This window comes from Lepisma saccharinum, chromosome 30, assembly GCF_977018435.1.
Source record: "Lepisma saccharinum chromosome 30, izLepSacc3.1, whole genome shotgun sequence".
NCBI classification, from domain to species: domain Eukaryota; kingdom Metazoa; phylum Arthropoda; class Insecta; order Zygentoma; family Lepismatidae; genus Lepisma; species Lepisma saccharinum.
Window position 1 is genome coordinate 46,288,472 of NC_139258.1, and position 21,809 is coordinate 46,310,280.

Consider the following 21,809-nt stretch of genomic DNA (forward strand, 5'->3'; position numbering starts at 1 on the left):
TTAATTAAAACGCTTTTCAGCCTGTGAAAAGCGTAATCATTCAACATTTTAATGAAAATGAAAATCATCTCTGGCTTGGCCTGTTGAGGATATGTGTTTCAAACGAGTACTAGCTTTTTTATCGAAAAATCAAGTATTCATCCTAAAGTCCAAATGTGATAATTGAAAAACTATTCAGGCTCTGAGAAGCTTAATAATTCAACATTTTAAAGAAAATCATCTCTGGTTTGGTCCGTATAGAAAAAGAGTCTTAACTGAGTATTAGCATTTAACGCGAATTTCTCGAGAAATCAAGTACTAATCCTGTAGTCCAAATGTGATATTTAAAACGCTTTAAGGGTCTGAAAAGATTAATAATTCAACATTTAAATTAAGATCAACTCTGGCTAGGTCTGTAGAGAAAATGAGCCTCAAAGGAGAACTAGCATTGAAAGCGTATATCTCGAAGAATCAAGAATTCATCCCATAGTCCAAGTGTCAAAAATTTAAAGCTTTTCAGGCTCTGAAGAGCATAAATCAACATTTTTATGAAAATCATCTCTGGCTTGGTCTGTAGAGAAAATGAGTTAAAACTGAGAGCAAGCATTGAACGTGAGTTTTTCTCGAGAAATCATGTTTTAATACTATAATCGAAATGTGATAATTAAAACGCTTTTCAGGCTCTGAAAAGCTTAATAGTTGAACATTTGAATGAAGATCATCTCTTGCTAGGACTGTAGAGAAAATGAGTTAAACACCTGTGTTAGCTTTGATAGAATATATTTGGAAAAGTCAGGAATTCATCGTATAGTCCAAATGTCAGATTTATAACGCTTTTCAGGCTCTGAAAGACATAATAATTCAACATTTTAAAGAAAATCATCTCTGGCTTGGTCCGTATAGGAAATGAGTCTCATGTGAGTATTAGCATTGAACGCGAATTTCTAGAAAAATCAAGTATTCATCCTATAGTCCAAATGTGATAATGAAAACGCTTTTCAGGCTCTGAAAAGCATAATAATTCAACATTTTAAAGAAAATCATGTCTGGCTTGGTCCGTATTGAAAGAGAGTCTCAAGTGAGTACTGGCATTAAAAACATATATCTCGAAAATTCAAGTATTCATCATATAGTCCAAATGCCAGAATTAAAGCGCTTTTCATTATCTGAAAAGCATAATAATTCAACATTTTATTGAAAATCATCTCTGGCTGAGTGTGTAGGGAAAATGCGTTTCAAACGAGTACTAGCATGGAATGTGAATTTTTTGAGATATCAGGTTTTGATCATATATGCGAAATGTAATAATTAAAACGCGTTTCAGGCTCGGAAAAGCTTAATAATTCAACACTTTAAATGATAATCATCTCTGGCTAGGTCTGAATAGAAAATGAGTCTCAAGTGAGTATTAGCATTGAAAGCGTATATCTCGAAAAATCTAGTATTCATCGTATAGTCCAAGTGTCAGAATTAAAACGTTTTTTTCAGGCTCTGAAAGGCATAATAAATCAACATTTTAAAGAAGATCATCTCTGGCTTGGTCTGTATATAACATGAGTCTCAAGTGAGTATTAGAATTGAACGCGAATTTCTCGAAAAATCAAGTATTCATCCTATAGTCCAAATGTGATAATGAAAACGCTTTTCAGGATCTGAAAAGCATAATAATTCAACATTTTAATGAAAATCATCTCTGGCTTGGTGTGTAGGGTTAATGTGTTTCAAACGAGTACTAGCATGGAAAGTGAAATTCTGGAGAAATCAAGGTTTAAGCCTATAGGCGAAATGTAATAATTAAAACGCTTTTCAGGCTCTGAATAGCTTAATAATTCAACATTTAAATGATAATCATCTCTGGCTAGGTCTGTAGAAAAAATGAGTTTCAAACCAATGTTAGCATTTAACGCGAATTTCTTGAAAAATCAAGTATTCATAGTATAGTCGAAATGTTTTAATTAAAACGCTTTTCAGCCTGTGAAAAGCGAAATCATTTAACATTTTAATGAAAATGAAAATCATCTCTGGCTTGGCCTGTTGAGGATATGTGTTTCAAACGAGTACTAGCTTTTTTATCGAAAAATCAAGTATTCATCCAAAAGTCCAAATGTGATAATTGAAAAACTATTCAGGCTCTGAGAAGCTTTATAATTCAACATTTTAAAGAAAATCATCTCTGGTTTGGTCCGTATAGAAAAAGAGTCTTAACTGAGTATTAGCATTTAACGCGAATTTCTCGAGAAATCAAGTACTAATCCTGTAGTCCAAATGTGATATTTAAAACGCTTTAAGGGTCTGAAATGCTTAATAATTCATCATTTAAATTAAGATCAACTCTGGCTAGGTCTGTAGAGAAAATGAGCCTCAAAGGAGAACTAGCATTGAAAGCGTATATCTCGAAGAATCAAGAATTCATCCCATAGTCCAAGTGTCAAAAATTTAACAATTTTCAGGCTCTGAAAAGCATAAATCAACATTTTTATGAAAATCATCTCTGGCTTGGTCTGTAGAGAAAATGAGTTAAAACCGAGAGCAAGCATTGAACGTGAGTTTTTCTCGAGAAATCACGTTTTAATACTATAATCGAAATGTGATAATTAAAACACTTTTCAGGCTCTGAAAAGCTTAATAGTTGTACATTTGAATGAAGATCATCTCTTGCTAGGACTGTAGAGAAAATGAGTTAAACACCTGTGTTAGCTTTGATAGCGTATATCTGGAAAAGTCAGGAATTCATCCTATAGTCCAAATGTGATAATGAAAACGCTTTTCAGGCTCTGAAAAGCATAATAATTCAACATTTTAAAAAATCATCTCTGGCTTGGTCCGTATTGAAAGAGAGTCTCAAGTGAGTACTGGCATTAAAAACGTATATCTAGAAAAATCAAGTATTCATCATATAGTCCAAATGCCAGAATTAAAACGCTTTTCATTATCTGAAAAGCATAATAATTCAACATTTTATTGAAAATCATCTCTGGCTGAGTGTGTAGGGAAAATGCGTTTCAAACGAGTACTGGCATGGAACGTGAAATTCTGGAGAAATCAAGTTTTAAGCCTATATGCGAAATGTAATAATTAAAACGCGTTTCAGGCTCGGAAAAGCTTAATAATTCAACACTTTAAATGATAATCATCTCTGGCTAGGTCTGTATAGAAAATGAGTCTCAAGTGAGTATTAGCATTGAACCCAAATTTCTCGAAAAATCAAGTATTCAACCTATAGTCCAAATGTGATAATGAAAACGCTTTTCAGGATCTGAAAAGCATAATAATTTAACATTTTAATGAAAATTATCTCTGGCTTGGTGTGTAGGGAAAATGTGTTTCAAACGAGTACTAGCATGGAACGTGAAATTCTGGAGAAATCAAGTATTAATCCTATAGGCGAAATGTAATAATTAAAACGCTTTTCAGTCTCTGAATAGCTTAATAATTCAACATTTAAAAGATAATCATCTCTGGCTAGGTCTGTATAGTAGATGAGTCTCAAGTGAGTATTAGCATTGAACGCGAATCTCGAAAAATCAAGTTTCGATCCTATAGTGGAAATGTAATAATTAAAACGCGTCTCAGGCTCTGAAAAGCATAATAATTAAACATTTTAAAGAAAATCATTTCTGGCTTGGTTGTAGAAAAAATGAGTTTCAAACCAATGTTAGCATTTAACGCAAATTTCTTGAAAAATCAAGTATTCATAGTATAGTCGAAATGTTTTAATTAAAACGCTTTTCAGCCTGTGAAAAGCGTAATCATTCAACATTTTAATGAAAATGAAAATCATCTCTGGCTTGGCCTGTTGAGGATATGTGTTTCAAACGAGTACTAGCTTTTTTATCGAAAAATCAAGTATTCATCCTAAAGTCCAAATGTGATAATTGAAAAACTATTCAGGCTCTGAGAAGCTTTATAATTCAACATTTTAAAGAAAATCATCTCTGGTTTGGTCCGTATAGAAAAAGAGTCTTAACTGAGTATTAGCATTTAACGCGAATTTCTCGAGAAATCAAGTACTAATCCTGTAGTCCAAATGTGATATTTAAAACGCTTTAAGGGTCTGAAAAGATTAATAATTCAACATTTAAATTAAGATCAACTCTGGCTAGGTCTGTAGAGAAAATGAGCCTCAAAGGAGAACTAGCATTGAAAGCGTATATCTCGAAGAATCAAGAATTCATCCCATAGTCCAAGTGTCAAAAATTTAAAGCTTTTCAGGCTCTGAAGAGCATAAATCAACATTTTTATGAAAATCATCTCTGGCTTGGTCTGTAGAGAAAATGAGTTAAAACCGAGAGCAAGCATTGAACGTGAGTTTTTCTCGAGAAATCATGTTTTAATACTATAATCGAAATGTGATAATTAAAACGCTTTTCAGGCTCTGAAAAGCTTAATAGTTGTACATTTCTTGCTAGGACTGTAGAGAAAATGAGTTAAACACCTGTGTTAGCTTTGATAGCGTATATCTGGAAAAGTCAGGAATTCATCCTATAGTCCAAATGTGATAATGAAAACGCTTTTCAGGCTCTGAAAGACATAATAATTCAACATTTTAAAGAAAATCATCTCTGGCTTGGTCCGTATAGGAAATGAGTCTCATGTGAGTATTAGCATTGAACGCGAATTTCTAGAAAAATCAAGTATTCATCCTATAGTCCAAATGTGATAATGAAAACGCTTTTCAGGCTCTGAAAAGCATAATAATTCAACATTTTAAAGAAAATCATCTCTGGCTTGGTCTGTATATAACATGAGTCTCAAGTGAGTATTAGCATTGAACGTGAATTTCTCGAAAAATCAAGTATTCATCCTATAGTCCAAGTGTCAGAATTAAAACGTTTTTCAGGCTCTGAAAGGCATAATAAATCAACATTTTAAAGAAGATCATCTCTGGCTTGGTCTGTATATAACATGAGTCTCAAGTGAGTATTAGAATTGAACGTGAATTTCTCGAAAAATCAAGTATTCATCCTATAGTACAAGTGTCAGAATTAAAACGTTTTTCAGGCTCTGAAAGGCATAATAAATCAACATTTTAAAGAAGATCATCTCTGGCTTGGTCTGTATATAACATGAGTCTCAAGTGAGTATTAGAATTGAACGCGAATTTCTCGAAAAATCAAGCATTCATCCTATAGTCCAAATGTGATAATGAAAACGCTTTTCAGGATCTGAAAAGCATAATAATTCAACATTTTAATGAAAATCATCTCTGGCTTGGTGTGTAGGGTTAATGTGTTTCAAACGAGTACTAGCATGGAAAGTGAAATTCTGGAGAAATCAAGGTTTAAGCCTATAGGCGAAATGTAATAATTAAAACGCTTTTCAGGCTCTGAATAGCTTAATAATTCAACATTTAAATGATAATCATCTCTGGCTAGGTCTGTATAGTAGATGAATCTCAAGTGAGTATTAGCATTGACCGCAAATTTTACGACAAATCACGCTTTGATCCTATAATCGATATGTTATAAATAAAACGCTTTTCAGGCTATGAAAAGCTTAATAATTCAACATTTAAATGATAATCATCTCTGGCTAGGTCTGTAGAGAAAATGTGTTTCAAACGAGTACTAGCATGGAACGTGAAATTCTGGAGAAATCAAATTTTAATAATATAGGCAAAATGTAATAATTAAAACGCTTTTCAGGCTCTGAATAGCTTAATAATTCAACATTTAAATGATAATCATCTCTGGCTTGGTCCGTATAGAAAAAGAGTCTCATGTGAGTATTAGCATTAAAAACGTATATCTCGAAAAATCAAGTATTCATCCTATATTCAAAATGTGATTATGAAAACGCCTTTCAGAAACTGAAAAGCATAATAATTCAACATTTTAATGAAAATCATCTCTGACTTGGTGTGTAGAGAAAATGCGTTTCAAACGAGTACTAGCATGGAACGTGAATTTCTGGAGAAATCAAGATTTGATCCTATAGGCGATATGTAATAATTAAAACGCGTTTCAAGCTCTGAAAAGCTTAATAATTCTACATTTAAATGATAATCATCTCTGGCTAGGTCTGTAGAAAAAATGAGTTTCAAACCAATGTTAGCATTTAACGCGAATTTCTTGAAAAATCAAGTATTCATAGTATAGTCGAAATGTTTTAATTAAAACGTTTTTCAGCCTGTGAAAAGCGTAATCATTCAACATTTTAATGAAAATGAAAATCATCTCTGGCTTGGCCTGTTGAGGATATGTTTTTCAAACAAGTACTAGCTTTTTTATCGAAAAATCAAGTATTCATCCTAAAGTCCAAATGTGATAATTGAAAAACTATTCAGTCTCTGAGAAGCTTAATAATTCAACATTTTAAAGAAAATCATCTCTGGTTTGGCCCGTATAGGAAATGAGTCTCATGTGTGTATTAGCATTGAACGCGAATTTCACGAAAAATCTGGCTTGGTCCGTATTGAAAGAGAGTCTAAAAGTGAGTACTAGCATTAAAAACGTATATCTCGAAAAATCAAGAATTCATCCCATAGTCCAAGTGTCAAAAATTTAACGCTTTTCAGGCTCTGAAAAGCATAAATCAACATTTTTATGAAAATCATCTCTGGCTTGGTCTGTAGAGAAAATGAGTTAAAACCGAGAGCAAGCATTGAACGTGAGTTTTTCTCGAGTAACATGTTTTAATACTATAATCGAAATGTGATAAATAAAACGCTTTTCAGGCTCTGAATAGCTTAATAATTCAACATTTAAATGATAATCATCTCTGGCTTGGTCCGTATAGAAAAAGTGTCTCATGTGAGTATTAGCATTAAAAACGTATATCTCGAAAAATCAAGTATTCATCCTATATTCCAAATGTGATTATGAAAACGCCTTTCAGAAACTGAAAAGCATAATAATTCAACATTTTAATGAAAATCATCTCTGACTTGGTGTGTAGAGAAAATGCAGTACTAGCATGGAACGTGAATTTCTGGAGAAATAAAGATTTGATCCTATAGGCGATATGTAATAATTAAAACGCGTTTCAAGCTCTGATAAGCTTAATAATTCTACATTTAAATGATAATCATCTCTGGCTAGGTCTGTAGAAAAAATGAGTTTCAAACCAACGTTAGCATTTAACGCGAATTTCTTGAGAAATCAAGTATTCATAGTATAGTCGAAATGTTTTAATTAAAACGCTTTTCAGCCTGTGAAAAGCGAAATCATTCAACATTTTAATGAAAATGAAAATCATCTCTGGCTTGGCCTGTTGAGGATATGTGTTTCAAACGAGTACTAGCTTTTTTATCGAAAAATCAAGTATTCATCCAAAAGTCCAAATGTGATAATTGAAAAACTATTCAGGCTCTGAGAAGCTTTATAATTCAACATTTTAAAGAAAATCATCTCTGGTTTTGTCCGTATAGAAAAAGAGTCTTAACTGAGTATTAGCATTTAACGCGAATTTCTCGAGAAATCAAGTACTAATCCTGTAGTCCAAATGTGATATTTAAAACGCTTTAAGGGTCTGAAAAGCTTAATAATTCATCATTTAAATTAAGATCAACTCTGGCTAGGTCTGTAGAGAAAATGAGCCTCAAAGGAGAACTAGCATTGAAAGCGTATATCTCGAAGAATCAAGAATTCATCCCATAGTCCAAGTGTCAAAAATTTAACAATTTTCAGGCTCTGAAAAGCATAAATCAACATTTTTATGAAAATCATCTCTGGCTTGGTCTGTAGAGAAAATGAGTTAAAACCGAGAGCAAGCATTGAACGTGAGTTTTTCTCGAGAAATCACGTTTTAATACTATAATCGAAATGTGATAATTAAAACACTTTTCAGGCTCTGAAAAGCTTAATAGTTGTACATTTGAATGAAGATCATCTCTTGCTAGGACTGTAGAGAAAATGAGTTAAACACCTGTGTTAGCTTTGATAGAATATATCTGGAAAATTCAGGAATTCATCGTATAGTCCAAATGTCAGATTTATAACGCTTTTCAGGCTCTGAAAGACATAATAATTCAACATTTTAAAGAAAATCATCTCTGGCTTGGTCCGTATAGGAAATGAGTCTCATGTGAGTATTAGCATTGAACGCGAATTTCTAGAAAAATCAAGTATTCATCCTATAGTCCAAATGTGATAATGAAAACGCTTTTCAGGCTCTGAAAAGCATAATAATTCAACATTTTAAAGAAAATCATCTCTGGCTTGGTCCGTATTGAAAGAGAGTCTCAAGTGAGTACTGGCATTAAAAACGTATATCTAGAAAAATCAAGTATTCATCATATAGTCCAAATGCCAGAATTGAAACGCTTTTCATTATCTGAAAAGCATAATAATTCAACATTTTATTGAAAATCATCTCTGGCTGAGTGTGTAGGGAAAATGCGTTTCAAACGAGTACTGGCATGGAACGTGAAATTCTGGAGAAATCAAGTTTTAAGCCTATATGCGAAATGTAATAATTAAAACGCGTTTCAGGCTCGGAAAAGCTTAATAATTCAACACTTTAAATGATAATCATCTCTGGCTAGGTCTGTATAGAAAATGAGTCTCAAGTGAGTATTAGCATTGAACGCAAATTTCTCGAAAAATCAAGTATTCAACCTATAGTCCAAATGTGATAATGAAAACGCTTTTCAGGATCTGAAAAGCATAATAATTTAACATTTTAATGAAAATTATCTCTGGCTTGGTGTGTAGGGAAAATGTGTTTCAAACGAGTACTAGCATGGAACGTGAAATTCTGGAGAAATCAAGTATTAATCCTATAGGCGAAATGTAATAATTAAAACGCTTTTCAGTCTCTGAATAGTTTAATAATTCAACATTTAAAAGATAATCATCTCTGGCTAGGTCTGTATAGTAGATGAGTCTCAAGTGAGTATTAGCATTGAACGCGAATCTCGAAAAATCAAGTTTCGATCCTATAGTGGAGATGTAATAATTAAAACGCGTCTCAGGCTCTGAAAAGCATAATAATTAAACATTTTAAAGAAAATCATTTCTGGCTTGGTTGTAGAAAAAATGAGTTTCAAACCAATGTTAGCATTTAACGCAAATTTCTTGAAAAATCAAGTATTCATAGTATAGTCGAAATGTTTTAATTAAAACGCTTTTCAGCCTGTGAAAAGCGTAATCATTCAACATTTTAATGAAAATGAAAATCATCTCTGGCTTGGCCTGTTGAGGATATGTGTTTCAAACGAGTACTAGCTTTTTTATCGAAAAATCAAGTATTCATCCTAAAGTCCAAATGTGATAATTGAAAAACTATTCAGGCTCTGAGAAGCTTTATAATTCAACATTTTAAAGAAAATCATCTCTGGTTTGGTCCGTATAGAAAAAGAGTCTTAACTGAGTATTAGCATTTAACGCGAATTTCTCGAGAAATCAAGTACTAATCCTGTAGTCCAAATGTGATATTTAAAACGCTTTAAGGGTCTGAAAAGATTAATAATTCAACATTTAAATTAAGATCAACTCTGGCTAGGTCTGTAGAGAAAATGAGCCTCAAAGGAGAACTAGCATTGAAAGCGTATATCTCGAAGAATCAAGAATTCATCCCATAGTCCAAGTGTCAAAAATTTAAAGCTTTTCAGGCTCTGAAGAGCATAAATCAACATTTTTATGAAAATCATCTCTGGCTTGGTCTGTAGAGAAAATGAGTTAAAACCGAGAGCAAGCATTGAACGTGAGTTTTTCTCGAGAAATCATGTTTTAATACTATAATCGAAATGTGATAATTAAAACGCTTTTCAGGCTCTGAAAAGCTTAATAGTTGTACATTTGAATGAAGATCATCTCTTGCTAGGACTGTAGAGAAAATGAGTTAAACACCTGTGTTAGCTTTGATAGCGTATATCTGGAAAAGTCAGGAATTCATCCTATAGTCCAAATGTGATAATGAAAACGCTTTTCAGGCTCTGAAAGACATAATAATTCAACATTTTAAAGAAAATCATCTCTGGCTTGGTCCGTATGGGAAATGAGTCTCATGTGAGTATTAGCATTGAACGCGAATTTCTAGAAAAATCAAGTATTCATCCTATAGTCCAAATGTGATAATGAAAACGCTTTTCAGGCTCTGAAAAGCATAATAATTCAACATTTTAAAGAAAATCATGTCTGGCTTGGTCCGTATTGAAAGAGAGTCTCAAGTGAGTACTGGCATTAAAAACATATATCTCGAAAATTCAAGTATTCATCATATAGTCCAAATGCCAGAATTAAAACGCTTTTCATTATCTGAAAAGCATAATAATTCAACATTTTATTGAAAATCATCTCTGGCTGAGTGTGTAGGGAAAATGCGTTTCAAACGAGTACTAGCATGGAATGTGAATTTTTTGAGATATCAGGTTTTGATCATATATGCGAAATGTAATAATTAAAAGGCGTTTCAGGCTCGGAAAAGCTTAATAATTCAACACTTTAAATGATAATCATCTCTGGCTAGGTCTGTATAGAAAATGAGTCTCAAGTGAGTATTAGCATTGAAAGCGTATATCTCGAAAAACCTAGTATTCATCGTATAGTCCAAGTGTCAGAATTAAAACGTTTTTCAGGCTCTGAAAGGCATAATAAATCAACATTTTAAAGAAGATCATCTCTGGCTTGGTCTGTATATAACATGAGTCTCAAGTGAGTATTAGAATTGAACGCGAATTTCTCGAAAAATCAAGTATTCATCCTATAGTCCAAATGTGATAATGAAAACGCTTTTCAGGATCTGAAAAGCATAATAATTCAACATTTTAATGAAAATCATCTCTGGCTTGGTGTGTAGGGTTAATGTGTTTCAAACGAGTACTAGCATGGAAAGTGAAATTCTGGAGAAATCAAGGTTTAAGCCTATAGGCGAAATGTAATAATTAAAACGCTTTTCAGGCTCTGAATAGCTTAATAATTCAACATTTAAATGATAATCATCTCTGGCTAGGTCTGTATAGTAGATGAATCTCAAGTGAGTATTAGCATTGACCGCAAATTTTACGACAAATCACGCTTTGATCCTATGATCGATATGTTATAAATAAAACGCTTTTCAGGCTATGAAAAGCTTAATAATTCAACATTTAAATGATAATCATCTCTGGCTAGGTCTGTAGAGAAAATGCGTTTCAAACGAGTACTAGCATGGAACGTGAAATTCTGGAGAAATCAAATTTTAATAATATAGGCAAAATGTAATAATTAAAACGCTTTTCAGTCTCTGAGAAGCTTAATAATTCAACATTTTAAAGAAAATCATCTCTGGTTTGGCCCGTATAGGAAATTAGTCTCATGTGTGTATTAGCATTGAACGCGAATTTCACGAAAAATCTTTCTTGGTCCGTATTGAAAGAGAGTCTCAAGTGAGTACTAGCATTAAAAACGTATATCTCGAAAAATCAAGAATTCATCCCATAGTCCAAGTGTCAAAAATTTAACGCTTTTCAGGCTCTGAAAAGCATAAATCAACATTTTTATGAAAATCATCTCTGGCTTGGTCTGTAGAGAAAATGAGTTAAAACCGAGAGCAAGCATTGAACGTGAGTTTTTCTCGAGTAACATGTTTTAATACTATAATCGAAATGTGATAATTAAAACGCTTTTCAGGGTCTGAATAGCTTAATAATTCAACATTTAAATGATAATCATCTCTGGCTTGGTCCGTATAGAAAAAGAGTCTCATGTGAGTATTAGCATTAAAAACGTATATCTCGAAAAATTAAGTATTCATCCTATATTCCAAATGTGATTATGAAAACGCCTTTCAGAAACTGAAAAGCATAATAATTCAACATTTTAATGAAAATCATCTCTGACTTGGTGTGTAGAGAAAATGCAGTACTAGCATGGAACGTGAATTTCTGGAGAAATAAAGATTTGATCCTATAGGCGATATGTAATAATTAAAACGCGTTTCAAGCTCTGATAAGCTTAATAATTCTACATTTAAATGATAATCATCTCTGGCTAGGTCTGTAGAAAAAATGAGTTTCAAACCAATGTTAGCATTTAACGCGAATTTCTTGAAAAATCAAGTATTCATAGTATAGTCGAAATGTTTTAATTAAAACGCTTTTCAGCCTGTGAAAAGCGAAATCATTCAACATTTTAATGAAAATGAAAATCATCTCTGGCTTGGCCTGTTGAGGATATGTGTTTCAAACGAGTACTAGCTTTTTTATCGAAAAATCAAGTATTCATCCAAAAGTCCAAATGTGATAATTGAAAAACTATTCAGGCTCTGAGAAGCTTTATAATTCAACATTTTAAAGAAAATCATCTCTGGTTTGGTCCGTATAGAAAAAGAGTCTTAACTGAGTATTAGCATTTATCGCGAATTTCTCGAGAAATCAAGTACTAATCCTGTAGTCCAAATGTGATATTTAAAACGCTTTAAGGGTCTGAAAAGCTTAATAATTCATCATTTAAATTAAGATCAACTCTATCCAGGTCTGTAGAGAAAATGAGCCTCAAAGGAGAACTAGCATTGAAATCGTATATCTCGAAGAATCAAGAATTCATCCCATAGTCCAAGTGTCAAAAATTTAACAATTTTCATTCTCTGAAAAGCATAAATCAACATTTTTATGAAAATCATCTCTGGCTTGGTCTGTAGAGAAAATGAGTTAAAACCGAAAGCAAGCATTGAACGTGAGTTTTTCTCGAGAAATCACGTTCTAATACTATAATCGAAATGTGATAATTAAAACACTTTTCAGGCTCTGAAAAGCTTAATAGTTGTACATTTGAATGAAGATCATCTCTCGCTAGGACTGTAGAGAAAATGAGTTAAACACCTGTGTTAGCTTTGATAGAATATATTTGGAAAAGTCAGGAATTCATCGTATAGTCCAAATGTCAGATTTATAACGCTTTACAGGCTCTGAAAGACATAATAATTCAACATTTTAGACAAAATCATCTCTGGCTTGGTCCGTATAGGAAATGAGTCTCATGTGAGTATTAGCATTGAACGCGAATTTCTAGAAAAATCAAGTATTCATCCTATAGTCCAAATGTGATAATGAAAACGCTTTTCAGGCTCTGAAAACATAATAATTCAACATTTTAAAGAAAATCATCTCTGGCTTGGTCCGTATTGAAAGAGAGTCTCAAGTGAGTACTGGCATTAAAAACGTATATCTAGAAAAATCAAGTATTCATCATATAGTCCAAATGCCAGAATTAAAACGCTTTTCATTATCTGAAAAGCATAATAACTCAACATTTTATTGAAAATCATCTCTGGCTGAGTGTGTAGGGAAAATGCGTTTCAAACGAGTACTGGCATGGAACGTGAAATTCTGGAGAAATCAAGTTTTAAGCCTATATGCGAAATGTAATAATTAAAACGCGTTTCAGGCTCGGAAAAGCTTAATAATTCAACACTTTAAATGATAATCATCTCTGGCTAGGTCTGTATAGAAAATGAGTCTCAAGTGAGTATTAGCATTGAACGCAAATTTCTCGAAAAATCAAGTATTCAACCTATAGTCCAAATGTGATAATGAAAACGCTTTTCAGGATCTGAAAAGCATAATAATTTAACATTTTAATGAAAATTATCTCTGGCTTGGTGTGTAGGGAAAATGTGTTTCAAACGAGTACTAGCATGGAACGTGAAATTCTGGAGAAATCAAGTATTAATCCTATAGGCGAAATGTAATAATTAAAACGCTTTTCAGTCTCTGAATAGCTTAATAATTCAACATTTAAAAGATAATCATCTCTGGCTAGGTCTGTATAGTAGATGAGTCTCAAGTGAGTATTAGCATTGAACGCGAATCTCGAAAAATCAAGTTTCGATCCTATAGTGGAAATGTAATAATTAAAACGCGTCTCAGGCTCTGAAAAGCATAATAATTAAACATTTTAAAGAAAATCATTTCTGGCTTGGTTGTAGAAAAAATGAGTTTCAAACCAATGTTAGCATTTAACGCAAATTTCTTGAAAAATCAAGTATTCATAGTATAGTCGAAATGTTTTAATTAAAACGCTTTTCAGCCTGTGAAAAGCGTAATCATTCAACATTTTAATGAAAATGAAAATCATCTCTGGCTTGGCCTGTTGAGGATATGTGTTTCAAACGAGTACTAGCTTTTTTATCGAAAAATCAAGTATTCATCCAAAAGTCCAAATGTGATAATTGAAAAACTATTCAGGCTCTGAGAAGCTTTATAATTCAACATTTTAAAGAAAATCATCTCTGGTTTGGTCCGTATAGAAAAAGAGTCTTAACTGAGTATTAGCATTTAACGCGAATTTCTCGAGAAATCAAGTACTAATCCTGTAGTCCAAATGTGATATTTAAAACGCTTTAAGGGTCTGAAAAGCTTAATAATTCATCATTTAAATTAAGATCAACTCTTGCTAGGTCTGTAGAGAAAATGAGCCTCAAAGGAGAACTAGCATTGAAATCGTATATCTCGAAGAATCAAGAATTCATCCCATAGTCCAAGTGTCAAAAATTTAACAATTTTCAGGCTCTGAAAAGCATAAATCAACATTTTTATGAAAATCATATCTGGCTTGGTCTGTAGAGAAAATGAGTTAAAACCGAGAGCAAGCATTGAACGTGAGTTTTTCTCGAGAAATCACGTTTTAATACTATAATCGAAATGTGATAATTAAGACACTTTTCAGGCTCTGAAAAGCTTAATAGTTGTACATTTGAATGAAGATCATCTCTTGCTAGGACTGTAGAGAAAATGAGTTAAACACCTGTGTTAGCTTTGATAGAATATATATGTAAAAGTCAGGAATTCATCGTATAGTCCAAATGTCAGATTTATAACGCTTTACAGGCTCTGAAAGACATAATAATTCAACATTTTAAAGAAAATCATCTCTGGCTTGGTCCGTATAGGAAATGAGTCTCATGTGAGTATTAGCATTGAACGCGAATTTCTAGAAAAATCAAGTATTCATCCTATAGTCCAAATGTGATAATGAAAACGCTTTTCAGGCTCTGAAAAGCATAATAATTCAACATTTTAAAGAAAATCATCTCTGGCTTGGTCCGTATTGAAAGAGAGTCTCAAGTGAGTACTGGCATTAAAAACGTATATCTAGAAAAATCAAGTATTCATCATATAGTCCAAATGCCAGAATTGAAACGCTTTTCATTATCTGAAAAGCATAATAATCCAACATTTTATTGAAAATCATCTCTGGCTGAGTGTGTAGGGAAAATGCGTTTCAAACGAGTACAGGCATGGAACGTGAAATTCTCGAGAAATCAAGTTTTAAGCCTATATGCGAAATGTAATAATTAAAACGCGTTTCAGGCTCGGAAAAGCTTAATAATTCAACACTTTAAATGATAATCATCTCTGGCTAGGTCTGTATAGAAAATGAGTCTCAAGTGAGTATTAGCATTGAACGCAAATTTCTCGAAAAATCAAGTATTCAACCTATAGTCCAAATGTGATAATGAAAACGCTTTTCAGGATCTGAAAAGCATAATAATTTAACATTTTAATGAAAATTATCTCTGGCTTGTTGTGTAGGGAAAATGTGTTTCAAACGAGTACTAGCATGGAACGTGAAATTCTGGAGAAATCAAGTATTAATCCTATAGGCGAAATGTAATAATTAAAACGCTTTTCAGTCTCTGAATAGTTTAATAATTCAACATTTAAAAGATAATCATCTCTGGCTAGGTCTGTATAGTAGATGAGTCTCAAGTGAGTATTAGCATTGAACGCGAATCTCGAAAAATCAAGTTTCGATCCTATAGTGGAAATGTAATAATTAAAACGCGTCTCAGGCTCTGAAAAGCATAATAATTAAACATTTTAAAGAAAATCATTTCTGGCTTGGTTGTAGAAAAAATGAGTTTCAAACCAATGTTAGCATTTAACGCAAATTTCTTGAAAAATCAAGTATTCATAGTATAGTCGAAATGTTTTAATTAAAACGCTTTTCAGCCTGTGAAAAGCGTAATCATTCAACATTTTAATGAAAATGAAAATCATCTCTGGCTTGGCCTGTTGAGGATATGTGTTTCAAACGAGTACTAGCTTTATTATCGAAAAATCAAGTATTCATCCTAAAGTCCAAATGTGATAATTGAAAAACTATTCAGGCTCTGAGAAGCTTAATAATTCAACATTTTAAAGAAAATCATCTCTGGTTTGGTCCGTATAGAAAAAGAGTCTTAACTGAGTATTAGCATTTAACGCGAATTTCTCTAGAGATCAAGTACTAATCCTGTAGTCCAAATGTGATATTTAAAACGCTTTAAGGGTCTGAAAAGCTTAATAATTCATCATTTAAATTAAGATCAACTCTGGCTAGGTCTGTAGAGAAAATGAGCCTCAAAGGAGAACTAGCATTGAAATCGTATATCTCGAAGAATCAAGAATTCATCCCATAGTCCAAGTGTCAAAAATTTAACAATTTTCAGGCTCTGAAAAGCATAAATCAACATTTTTATGAAAATCATATCTGGCTTGGTCTGTAGAGAAAATGAGTTAAAACCGAGAGCAAGCATTGAACGTGAGTTTTTCTCGAGAAATCACGTTTTAATACTATAATCGAAATGTGATAATTAAGACACTTTTCAGGCTCTGAAAAGCTTAATAGTTGTACATTTGAATGAAGATCATCTCTTGCTAGGACTGTAGAGAAAATGAGTTAAACACCTGTGTTAGCTTTGATAGAATATATATGTAAAAGTCAGGAATTCATCGTATAGTCCAAATGTCAGATTTATAACGCTTTACAGGCTCTGAAAGACATAATAATTCAACATTTTAAAGAAAATCATCTCTGGCTTGGTCCGTATAGGAAATGAGTCTCATGTGAGTATTAGCATTGAACGCGAATTTCTAGAAAAATCAAGTATTCATCCTATAGTCCAAATGTGATAATGAAAACGCTTTTCAGGCTCTGAAAAGCATAATAATTCAACATTTTAAAGAAAATCATCTCTGGCTTGGTGAGTATTGAAAGAGAGTCTCAAGTGAGTACTGGCATTAAAAACGTATATCTAGAAAAATCAAGTATTCATCATATAGTCCAAATGCCAGAATTGAAACGCTTTTCATTATCTGAAAAGCATAATAATCCAACATTTTATTGAAAATCATCTCTGGCTGAGTGTGTAGGGAAAATGCGTTTCAAACGAGTACAGGCATGGAACGTGAAATTCTCGAGAAATCAAGTTTTAAGCCTATATGCGAAATGTAATAATTAAAACGCGTTTCAGGCTCGGAAAAGCTTAATAATTCAACACTTTAAATGATAATCATCTCTGGCTAGGTCTGTATAGAAAATGAGTCTCAAGTGAGTATTAGCATTGAACGCAAATTTCTCGAAAAATCAAGTATTCAACCTATAGTCCAAATGTGATAATGAAAACGCTTTTCAGGATCTGAAAAGCATAATAATTTAACATTTTAATGAAAATTATCTCTGGCTTGTTGTGTAGGGAAAATGTGTTTCAAACGAGTACTAGCATGGAACGTGAAATTCTGGAGAAATCAAGTATTAATCCTATAGGCGAAATGTAATAATTAAAACGCTTTTCAGTCTCTGAATAGTTTAATAATTCAACATTTAAAAGATAATCATCTCTGGCTAGGTCTGTATAGTAGATGAGTCTCAAGTGAGTATTAGCATTGAACGCGAATCTCGAAAAATCAAGTTTCGATCCTATAGTGGAAATGTAATAATTAAAACGCGTCTCAGGCTCTGAAAAGCATAATAATTAAACATTTTAAAGAAAATCATTTCTGGCTTGGTTGTAGAAAAAATGAGTTTCAAACCAATGTTAGCATTTAACGCAAATTTCTTGAAAAATCAAGTATTCATAGTATAGTCGAAATGTTTTAATTAAAACGCTTTTCAGCCTGTGAAAAGCGTAATCATTCAACATTTTAATGAAAATGAAAATCATCTCTGGCTTGGCCTGTTGAGGATATGTGTTTCAAACGAGTACTAGCTTTATTATCGAAAAATCAAGTATTCATCCTAAAGTCCAAATGTGATAATTGAAAAACTATTCAGGCTCTGAGAAGCTTAATAATTCAACATTTTAAAGAAAATCATCTCTGGTTTGGTCCGTATAGAAAAAGAGTCTTAACTGAGTATTAGCATTTAACGCGAATTTCTCGAGAAATCAAGTACTAATCCTGTAGTCCAAATGTGATATTTAAAACGCTTTAAGGGTCTGAAAAGATTAATAATTCAACATTTAAATTAAGATCAACTCTGGCTAGGTCTGTAGAGAAAATGAGCCTCAAAGGAGAACTAGCATTGAAAGCGTATATCTCGAAGAATCAAGAATTCATCCCATAGTCCAAGTGTCAAAAATTTAAAGCTTTTCAGGCTCTGAAGAGCATAAATCAACATTTTTATGAAAATCATCTCTGGCTTGGTCTGTAGAGAAAATGAGTTAAAACCGAGAGCAAGCATTGAACGTGAGTTTTTCTCGAGAAATCATGTTTTAATACTATAATCGAAATGTGATAATTAAAACGCTTTTCAGGCTCTGAAAAGCTTAATAGTTGTACATTTGAATGAAGATCATCTCTTGCTAGGACTGTAGAGAAAATTAGTTAAACACCTGTGTTAGCTTTGATAGCGTATATCTGGAAAAGTCAGGAATTCATCGTATAGTCCAAATGTCAGATTTATAACGCTTTTCAGGTTCTGAAGGACATAATAATTCAACATTTTAAAGAAAATCATCTCTGGCTTGGTCCGTATAGGAAATGAATCTCATGTGAGTATTAGCATTGAACGCGAATTTCTAGAAAAATCAAGTATTCATCCTATAGTCCAAATGTGATAATGAAAACGCTTTTCAGGTTCTGAAAGACATAATAATTCAACATTTTAAAGAAAATCATCTCTGGCTTGGTCCGTATAGGAAATGAGTCTCATGTGAGTATTAGCATTGAACGCGAATTTCTAGAAAAATCAAGTATTCATCCTATAGTCCAAATGTGATAATGAAAACGCTTTTCAGGTTCTGAAAGACATAATAATTCAACATTTTAAAGAAAATCATCTCTGGCTTGGTCCGTATAGGAAATGAGTCTCATGTGAGTATTTACATTGAACGCGAATTTCTAGAAAAATTAAGTATTCATCCTATAGTCCAAATGTGATAATGAAAACGCTTTTCAGGCTCTGAAAAGCATAATAATTCAACATTTTAAAGAAAATCATCTCTGGCTTGGTCCGTATTGAAAGTGAGTCTCAAGTGAGTACTGGCATTAAAATCATATATCTCGAAAATTCAAGTATTCATCATATAGTCCAAATGCCAGAATTAAAACGCTTTTCATTATCTGAAAAGCATAATAATTCAACATTTTATTGAAAATCATCTCTGGCTGAGTGTGTAGGGAAAATGCGTTTCAAACGAGTACTAGCATGGAATGTGAATTTTTTGAGATATCAGGTTTTGATCATATATGCGAAATGTAATAATTAAAACGTGTTTCAGGCTCGGAAAAGCTTAATAATTCAACACTTTAAATGATAATCATCTCTGGCTAGGTCTGTATAGAAAATGAGTCTCAAGTGAGTATTAGCATTGAAAGCGTATATCTCGAAAAATCTAGTATTCATCGTATAGTCCAAGTGTCAGAATTAAAACGTTTTTCAGGCTCTGAAAGGCATAATAAATCAACATTTTAAAGAAGATCATCTCTGGCTTGGTTTGTAGGGTTAATGTGTTTCAAACGAGTACTAGCATGGAAAGTGAAATTCTGGAGAAATCAAGGTTTAAGCCTATAGGCGAAATGTAATAATTAAAACGCTTTTCAGGCTCTGAATAGCTTAATAATTCAACATTTAAATGATAATCATCTCTGGCTAGGTCTGTATAGTAGATGAATCTCAAGTGAGTATTAGCATTGACCGCAAATTTTACGACAAATCTCGCTTTGATCCTATAATCGATATGTTATAAATAAAACGCTTTTCAGGCTATGAAAAGCTTAATAATTCAACATTTAAATGATAATCATCTCTGGCTAGGTCTGTAGAGAAAATGTGTTTCAAACGAGTAATAGCATGGAACGTGAAATTCTGGAGAAATCAAATTTTAATAATATAGGCAAAATGTAATAATTAAAACGCTTTTCAGGCTCTGAATAGCTTAATAATTCAACATTTAAATGATAATCATCTCTGGCTTGGTCCGTATAGAAAAAGGGACTCATGTGAGTATTAGCATTAAAAACGTATAACTCGAAAAATCAAGTATTCATCCTATATTCCAAATGTGATTATGAAAACGCCTTTTTCAGAAACTGAAAAGCATAATAATTCAACATTTTAATGAAAATCATCTCTGACTTGGTGTGTAGAGAAAATGCGTTTCAAACGAGTACTAGCATGGAACGTGAATTTCTGGAGAAATCAAGATTTGATCCTATAGGCGATATGTTATAATTAAAACGCGTTTCAAGCTCTGAAAAGCTTAATAATTCTACATTTAAATGATAATCATCTCTGGCTAGGTCTGTAGAAAAAATGAGTTTCAAACCAATGTTAGCATTTAACGCGAATTTCTTGAAAAATCAAGTATTCATAGTATAGTCGAAATGTTTTAATTAAAACGCTTTTCAGCCTGTGAAAAGCGTAATCATTCAACATTTTAATGAAAATGAAAATCATCTCTGGCTTGGCCTGTTGAGGATATGTGTTTCAAACGAGTACTAGCTTTTTTATCGAAAAATCAAGTATTCATCCTAAAGTCCAAATGTGATAATTGAAAAACTATTCAGTCTCTGAGAAGTGTAATAATTCAACATTTTAAAGAAAATCATCTCTGGTTTGGCCCGTATAGGAAATGAGTCTCATGTGTGTATTAGCATTGAACGCGAATTTCACGAAAAATCTGGCTTGGTCCGTATTGAAAGAGAGTCTCAAGTGAGTACTAGCATTAAAAACGTATATCTCGAAAAATCAAGTATTCATCGTATAGTCCAAATGCCAGAATTAAAATGCTTTTCATTATCTGAAAAGCATAATAATTCAACATTTTAATGGAAATCAACTCTGGCTTGGTGTGTAGGGAAAATGTGTTTCAAACGAGTACTAGCATGGAACGTGAAATTCTGGAGAAATCAAGGTTTAAGCCTATAGGCGAAATGTAATAATTAAAACGCTTTTCAGGCTCTGAATAGCTTATTAATTCAACATTTAAATGATAATCATCTCTGGCTAGGTTTGCATAGTAGATTAGTCTCAAGTGAGTATTAGCATTGAACGCAAATTTTACGACAAATCACGCTTTGATCCTATAATCGATATATGATAAATAAAACGCTTTTGAGGCTCTGAATAGCTTATTAATTCAACATTTAAATGATAATCATCTCTGGCTAGGTCTGCATAGTAGATTAGTCTCAAGTGAGTATTAGCATTGAACGCAAATTTTACGACAAATCACGCTTTGATCCTATAATCGATATGTTATAAATAAAACGCTTCTCTGGCTATGAAAAGCTTACTAATTCAACACTTAAATGGAAATTATCATTAGCTAGGTCTGTAGAAAAAATGTGTTTCAAACGAGTACTAGCATGGAACGTGAAATTCTGGAGAAATCAAGTTTTAATCCTATAGGCGAAATGTAATAATTAAAACGTTTTTCAGGCTCTGAATAGCTTAATAATTAAACATTTAAATGATAATCATCTCTGGCTAGGTCTGTATAATAGATGAGTCTAAAATGAGTATTAGCATTGAACGCAAATTTAACGACAAATCACGCTTTGATCCTATAATCGATATGTGATAAATAAAACGCTTTTCCGGCTCTGAAAAGCTTAATAATTCATCACTTAAATGAAAATCATCATTGGCTAGGTGTGTAGAGAAAATAAGTTTCAAACGAGTACTAGCATGGAACGTGAAATT